We start from the raw sequence: 8940 nt of genomic DNA, 5'->3' as shown, positions 1-8940 counted from the left end.
TCAACAGATTTGCAATCATTGCAAAATTTTAACTGTTTTTGCTGAATATCACTTAAAAAATAATAGATGCGTTAACTTTTGCAGAGGATTCTTCTTTACGAACTCGTAGAAAATTTAAAATATTGAAGTCTCACTCTTTTGCATTTTTTATATTCCCTAATTTATCGAAATACTATAGAGCGCGTTGCGAGAAATTTACACAAAACAAACTAGTATGTTGTGGCCATCACGAAACTTTCTTCTATATTTTTCTTTTTTTTTTCTGATCCCTCCCCATGCTTAACGAGGAAGCAATGTTCCCAACGAAAACAAAATTACACATGCCAAAACTTGATGACCATCCCAATTCCTGATTTATCTCAAAAGCAAAGCAAAGAATGAAAATTGAAAATTATTTTTAAAGCCTTGCTTAAAATAATTACAAACATTTATCTGTTAACAGACACAAGATGGCAACAGTTAAAAATTTTAAATCATTGAGATAATATTTCGGATCATTTCCATGCAATTAAAAGCACGAGCTGAACGCAGACGACAGTCTGTTACGATTTATCTTTCTTATTCTTGCAATTAAAAAGCCATTTTTATTCGCACAAATAAAAAAAAGCAGCCCCCCCCCCTGGAGCGATTGGCGCCAAAATTAAACCAACGCCTGTTTACATATGGATTCATATTTATTCCAAATTTCATCCAGAACGTAGCATTACTTCTTGAGATAAGGCACTCACAATGGAAAAAAAAGAACGTTCGATTGCGCCACCCCCCCTTTTTAGCTGTTGACACCAAAAAAGAATCATTTCTTATACCCTCTAAGGGCTACTTGTCGATAAATTTTTGTTTGATTACGTTCGTTATTTATTGAGATACAGCAGTCACAATTGACGGCAAAAAACGTTCTATAGCTCAACCCCCGTTTGAGCTATTGACACCAAAATTGAATCAGGATCTGTACCTGTTAGGGACAACATATGGACCAAATTTTGTCTGATTCCGCCAGTTACTTCCTGGGGAATAGCAGTCACGCAAAACTCAAAAAAACGTCCCATTGCTCCACCCCCCTTGGAGGAATTCGCGCCAAAAACCAATGGGCGCAAGTTCACATAGGGGCACATATGTGTACCAAATTTCGTTCGATTTCATGCGGTAGTTTTTGCTGTAGAGCGGCCACAAAAAACTGGTCACACACAGACGTGACACACATACACACATACACACACACACACACACAGACAGACAGACATTTTCCAAAAATAGTCGAAAGGGACTCAGCACACCTCAAAACGTTCGAATCCGTCAAAATTCGAAATTCGAAAATTTGCACGAATCCAATACTTTCTTCTATATATTAGATATAGAAGAAAGTAAAAATGCAAAGTTTCATTTCTATGCCCCTGATATAAATGAAATACTTTTTGAATGATTTTTACTTTCTTCTATATCTAATATATAGAAGAAAGTATTGGATTCGTGCAAATTTTCGAATTTCGAATTTTGACGGATTCGAACGTTTTGAGGTGTGCTGAGTCCATTTCGACTATTTTTGGAAAATGTCTGTCTGTCTGTGTGTGTGTATGTGTGTGTGTGTGTCACGTCTGTGTGTGACCAGTTTTTTGCGGCCGCTCTACAACAAAAACTACCGCATGAAATCGAACGAAATTTAGTACACATATGTGCCCCTATGTGAACTTGTGCCCATTAGTTTTTGGCGCGAATTCCTCCAAGGGGGGTGGAGCAATGGGACGTTTTTCGAGTTACGCGTGCTTGCTATTCCTCAGGAAGTAACTGGCGGAATCAAACAAAATTTGGTCCATATGTTGGTATTAACAGGAACAGGTGCTGATTCAATTTTGGTGTCAATAACTCAAACGAGGGTTGAGCTATAGAACGTTTTTTGTCGTCAATTGTGACTGCTGTATCTCAAGAAATAATGAACGGAATGAAAGAAAAATTTATCGGCAAGTAGCCCTTAGTGGGTATAAGAACTGATTTTATTTTTGTGTCAACAGCTAAAAAGGGGGGTAGCGCAATCACCCTTTCTTTTTTTCCATTTTGAGTGCCCTATCTCAAGAAGTAATGCTACGTTCTGGTTGAAATTTGGAATATATGTGAATCCATATGTAAACAGGCTTTGGTTCAATTTTGACGCCGATCGCTCCAAGAGGTGTTGATTTTTTTTTTTTTTTTTTTTTTTTTTTTTGCGAATAAAAATATTTTTATTAATGCAACAATAAGAAAGATAAATCGTAATAGATTGTCGTCTGCGTATTTCTCGTGATTTTAATTGTATGGAAATAATAGGAAATTTTATCTCAATGATTTAAAATTTTTAACTGTTGCCATCTTATGTTTGTTAACAAATAAAATATTTGTAATTAATTCAAGCAAGGCTTTTAAAATAACTTTCAATTTTCGCTCTTTGCTTTGCTTTTGCAATAATTCAGACATTGGGATAGTCGTCAAGTTTTTGCATGTGTAATTTTGTTTTTGTTGGGAATATTGCTTCCTCGTCAAGCATGGGGAGGGATCAGAAAAAAAAAAAAATTATAGAAGAAAGTTTCGTGATGGCCACAACATACTAGTTTATTAGTTGTGGTAATTGCAGTTCAACAGCTGACAAATAGCGCAAATTAATTGATACAAAAACTAAAAGAAATAAGCGAATCGGAAATACAATAAATAGGTAAGCACAAATTCTTATAATTTAACTGATGAAATTGAAAAACACACAGGGTAAACATACAAATGAAAGTGAACAAAAATTCTTATATCCAAACTAATGAAGATAAATAACGCATCGAAAATAAACTAAAAAAAGAAAATATCGAAGTCATTTTACAATAGGTATAGTGCGTTGAATTATGAATAAGACAAAAATAATGACATAGCACAAATCCTGTTATTTATTTTATTATGTTATTCGGAGTTACATTTATACAATTTATTCGGGAACTACATTTATACAAGTTTTACTTGTATACTAAATAGTTGAACGGTTGTGAAAACGACACTTGTAGAACTGAGAAAAGGATTTCAATTGCTGAATCCTCTTGAAAATGTAGCGATCGAAGAGCAGTGGTAGAAATAAAGTCGGACAAAATCAGAAAACTTGGCATGTCTGTGTTGTTATTTCTTGTCCCATCCACTCTGAAGAACCTGAGAAGGATTGCAGGAAATCAGTCCCTTCTGGACGCCAATGCAAAAAAAGCAAGTGAGCAGACACATTCCATTTTGGGCAAAGAAGATTAAACTTTCAGTTCAGGTTCATGACTCTGCGTTCGACTGTGTTCATTACAAAGCCTAGCAAGGCAGGTTCGGCCTTTTATCCCAGACCATGGAGCCGACCGCAGATAGCCATGCCCAGACCATGGCTATCTGCGATGCTTCAAGGCACAGCGATGATTCTGCGATGCTTCAAGGGCAGGCTGATCGCAGATAGCCAGGCTCAGACCATGGCTATTTGCGATCCTTTAAGGCACAGGGCAGGCCGACTGCAGATAGTCATGATAAATAAGAGCAACACCAAGACGTTTTATATCATTCCAATTACTTATGGGGGCCAGTCTCCAAAGATCAGGGGCGTGCACAAGGAGGCAGAAGGGCTACTTGCTGGGCAAGGCCTGAACCTGATGGGGGCCCAATATTTTTAAAATGCGGGGTTAAATATATGTAAGGACGTAGAGGTAAACAATATGGAGGGGGTCTCGCAAAAGTCATTTGTGACGGGCCTCAAAATTTCTGTGCACGACTCTGCCAGTAATAGATAATATTCTGTTTTACGAGGGAGCAATTTCAGAAAAAGTAAGATATCCACACCGAGATCAGGAAACCTGATGGCTACCACTCCCTCCCACATGTTAAGTCATCCGGAATTTCATTCTTATAAACATTCACGTGCGGGTGCACCCACTGAAAGTAGATCTTATTGCTTGGCATGTATGTAAACAATGTATTAACACACATTCTATAAAGGAAAGGCATTCGAAAATAATCCTAAAATCCACCATGGCGGACATTTTCAGTACAAGAAATATAAAATGGTGGTATTATTCCTCTTTAGAAACTTTTTTTTTTTTTTTTTGTAATTCGAGCAATTCTGACATTTTTCTTCATTTTTACTTTCTTCTATATCTAATATATAGAAGAAAGTATTGGATTCGTGCAAATTTTCGAATTTCGAATTTTGACGGATTCGAACGTTTTGAGGTGTGCTGAGTCCATTTCGACTATTTTTGGAAAATGTCTGTCTGTCTGTGTGTGTGTATGTGTGTGTGTGTGTCACGTCTGTGTGTGACCAGTTTTTTGCGGCCGCTCTACAGCAAAAACTACCGCATGAAATCGAACGAAATTTGGTACACATATGTGCCGCTATGTGAACTTGTCCCCATTGGTTTTTGGCGCGAATCCCTCCAAGGGGGGTGGAGCAATGGGACGTTTTTTGAGTTACGCGTGCTTGCTATTCCTCAGGAAGTAACTGGCGGAATCAAACAAAATTTGGTCCATATGTTGCCATTAACAGAAACAGGTGCTGATTCAATTTTGGTGTCAATAACTCAAACGGGGGTTGAGCTATAGAACGTTTTTTGTCGTCAATTGTGACTGCTGTATCTCAAGAAATAATGAACGGAATTAAAGAAAAATTTATCGGCAAGTAGCCCTTAGTGGGTATAAGAGCTGATTTTATTTTGGTGTCAACAGCTAAAAAGGGGGTAGCGCAATCACCCGTTCTTTTTTTCCATTGTGAGTGCCCTATCTCAAGAAGCAATGCTGCGTTCTGGTTGAAATTTGGAATATATGTGAATCCATATGTAAACAGGCTTTGGTTCAATTTGGACGCCGATCGCTCCAAGAGGTGTTGATTTATTTATTTATTTATTTATTTATTTTTTTTTTTGCGAATAAAAATAGCTTTATTAATGCAACAATAAGAAAGATAAATCGTAATAGATTGTCGTCTGCGTATTTCTCGTGATTTTAATGGTATGAAAATGATCGGAAATATTATCTCAATGATTTAAAATTTTTAACTGTTGCCATCTTATGTTTGTTAATAAATAAAATATTTGTAATTAATTTAAGCAAGGCTTTTAAAATAACTTTCATTTTTCGCTTTTTGCTTTGCTTTTGCAATAATTCAGACATTGGAATGGCCGTCAAGTTTTTTCAAGTGAAATTTTGTTTTTGTTAGGAATATTGCTTCCTCATCAAGCATGGAGAGGGATTAGAAAAAAAAAAGAAAAATATAGAAGAAAGTTTCGTGATGGCCACAACATACTAGTTTGTTTTTAATGATGTAATCTTGGGGGATTTTCACGTCCAATATTCATTATTTGAAAAAAATATGCAGCATTGTTTTTAGAGTAGTTTCTAAGCTTTCCAAAATATGTACATAGATAGAATTATACAGCTCCCTAAAGGTTCATTCTGCCCTTCGATGCCTTATATGAAGAGTGACAGGAACGGCAGTATCTGACGAAGTGAGTTTTCGAGATATTTGAAGAAACGCGTTTTAATTTTAATAGTGGTACCCGCACGGCTCTGCCCGTAATAGAACAATTAAAAGATCTTTTGGTTCGCCTGTATATTTACAAATAATGTATGGTGAATTTTCTTGCCAATTGGCTTGTACCCATGTTACGGTTCCACGTTATGATAATTTCGTTATTTACTCGTCCATCTTATGATATTTTTATTCTTAAAATTGGAATAGAAAAAGAACCACATCGAATTTTCGAAAAATCGCTTCTAGGTGCTTACCCCCATGCTACAAAATAACTTTGTGCCAAATTTCATGAAAATCGGCCGAACGGTCTAGATGCTATGCGCGTCACAGAAATCCGGACAGACAGAGGGATTTTCAGCTTTATTATTAGTAAAGACTAGTGGTACCCGCACGGCTTTGCCCGTAATAGAAAATTAAAAGGTCTTTTGGTTCGCCTGTATATTTACAAATAATGTATGGTGAATTTTCTCGCCAATTGGCTTGTGCCCATGTTACAGTTCTAGGTAATGATAATTTCGTAATTTGCTCGTCCATCTTATGAGAATTTTGTTCTTAAAATTGGAATAGAAAAAGAACCACATCGAATTTTCAAAAATTCGCTCCGAGTTGCACACCCCCATGCTACAAACTAACTTTGTGCAAAATTTCATGAAAATCGGCCGAACGGTCTAGGCGCTATACGCGTCACAGAGATCCGGACAGACAGAGGGACATTCAGCTTTATTATTTGTAAAGAAGATAAAGAAGATACTAACAATAAGAAAATGATGGAATTTGAGGTTTTTTCGAGCCTTTTTTCCAGCGAAAACCAAATAAAAAATCTTATACAATAAAGTTAAAGTACAATAGATAAAATTCATGTCATTTAAAATGCCATTGCCTTACCCTTAAATTGGGATTCACTGCCTTTATCTTATTTATTTATTTTATTTAAACCCCACCATTCACCACCGTACCAACCCTGGTGAGGGTTTAACTGGATGTGGTGACTGTGGGGAACAGAACAGTTCAAGAGCGACACTCACTGGAACAATTTTGATATTTACAAAAACCAATATAAAATCATAAACGATAAAAAGAACAAAGTATACAAGTGAAGAAGCTAAATAAGACTGGTATGGCTGGTAAATACAATGTAAACGGCAATTTGGAAAGTTTTTAGGCTGGATATTTAAAGTCATCTGCTTGATATATGAGTAGTGACATTATGTTATGGATATTCTTCTGTTAACTGGATGAGAGATAGAATGTGTGTAATATTTTGGAAAAAGAAGAGTTGGAATTGTAAGTGCAATGGAAAGCGTGGTTAGAGGACAGTTGAATATGTGATGTTCAGGAGTAGAAGGTTGACTGCATACACATAATGGTGAACTAATTAACTTAAATGTGTGTAGATACGATGGAAATGGTCCATGTGCACTGAGAAATTGTACTTCTATTGGATGTTTGCAGCGTTGTTTTAGTTTTACTTTAGGCAGGAAATCATGAACTCTCCGACCAGTTTCTGCAGTGTCCCAGATTTCCTGCCAATTCTGAGACCAGAGGAGACAATCGAGGAAAGATTTTGCCTGAGGAATTTTATATACGAATGGATGTGTAAAGGTCATTGCTGCGGTTTCAGCTAAAAAGTCGGCTCGCTCATTGCCGTAGTGTCCCATATGAGATCAAATTTAGTTTAGTTTTATATTTGGGTGTTCGCTGCAGAGAGTTTGAATGACTCTGAATAACTTTGAGGTATGCATTGGGTACATTATCGCTTTGAGAGAAGACATACTCTCTGAGAATATTGTAATGATGGAGAAAACCATTTTTTGACGCGTGCGCGATATATTGTGTAAAGTGTGAACGATGGAGAAAAGTTCCGTTTGAAAAGCAGAATTATTTACTGTTAGTTTGGCTGACCAATCATAGACAACCTGATTATTAGAAATGTGAGTAAGTGCTGATGTTGTTCCATCACATATTTTCGAATCGTCCGTGAAGACTCCTGTATGTAGTGTTGAAATATTAAGTTTTTCTAGATTAACATACGGAATTCACACGGTAATTTTGGATGATCTGTCCATTTTTGGCTGGCTTCTTCAAAGCTATTAGATGAGAAGGTATTATTTGGTGATATTTGAATGGGGTTATCCTGATAAATACATTTCCCACAGCTAATTTTCGACGAACTGTAAGAGCAATTGGTGGAATACCCGCAAGAACATGCAAAGTGGTATGAGCTGATGTGTTATATGCTCCTAAGACAACAAGGAGGAAATGACGTTGAATAGTTCCTAATTTCTTCAGATCTTTCTGCTTCAAAAATTGACCCCACACTGCGACTCCATAAAGAACTGAAGGCTCTATTACTGTTTGATATAGTACACTTAAAAAATTCCGAAACGTTACTGATTACTTCCGTGTAACGTTTCGGGATTTCAACGGTTTTTATCCACTTCCTGGAAAAAGCAAGGATCTTTGTCAAAAAGTTTCCTGAATTACTACAAGTTACACGAATGCAGACTTTTCATCGTTATGAAAAACATTTTTAGCTCCCAGTTTAAAGATTAACTGAATGTTTTTATAAAGTTTATCGGCTTCAGTTCAATTACGGCCCGTCCAGACTGATTAAGCTCCCAAAGGGAGCGAATAAGTCCATGGACTGCAAGGATTGCCAGACTGATTAAGCTCTCAAAGGAAGCGAATAAGTCCATGGATTGCGTAGCTTTGCAGGAGAGTTAAACTCTTGATTCGCTCTTACACTTCTGTCTCAGCTTTGGCCAAGTTTCCAATACCAATCTTGAGACTTTCTTGATAAATAAGAAAGGTGCCATGCCATTATATTATAACTGCGAGAGATACGACTGGCTTTAAATGGGAAGATTTTTGAGTTTTTCAGGTAGCTTCCAGGATAATTTCAGAAAGGTTACTGAATTTTAGTGGAAAACTTTCCTAGCTTTTTCAAGATATGTCACTGGCAAAAATTGGGCACATAAGCTGCTCATTATATTCCAGGAACCTTTCTGAATTGTTTTTACAGTGTAGTCTGTGTAGTTGGATAGTTGCTCCCCAAGTTTTTAGAGAGATGCATTGTAGCTTGCTCAGAAGAAGAATTGATTTTTTATGGATTTTTTCCAAATGTGCTGTACAGCTGAGCTTTTTATCCAGCCTGACTCCAAGATAATCAATTTCATTGTACCTTTTAATGGAATTGTCGAGCATAATTTCTAGGTTTAAAAATAACTAGGGCTTTTGTTTTCTCCGAACAAGCTTGTAACTGGTTTTGTTGGAACCAAACATGCAGTCTTCTAAGTGCTTCATTGGCTGAGGACTCGTGTTCATTCTGAGTTGAGGCTGACACTACAAAGATGATGTCATCTGCAAATGCTTGTATATAGACGTTTATTTCGTTGCTGCTTTTATCTTCGTCACTGCTCCTTGTCTACTTTGTTGAAACG

Source organism: Uloborus diversus, chromosome 8 (genome assembly GCF_026930045.1).
Source record: "Uloborus diversus isolate 005 chromosome 8, Udiv.v.3.1, whole genome shotgun sequence".
Classification (NCBI taxonomy): domain Eukaryota; kingdom Metazoa; phylum Arthropoda; class Arachnida; order Araneae; family Uloboridae; genus Uloborus; species Uloborus diversus.
This window is presented reverse-complemented; position numbering follows the sequence as displayed.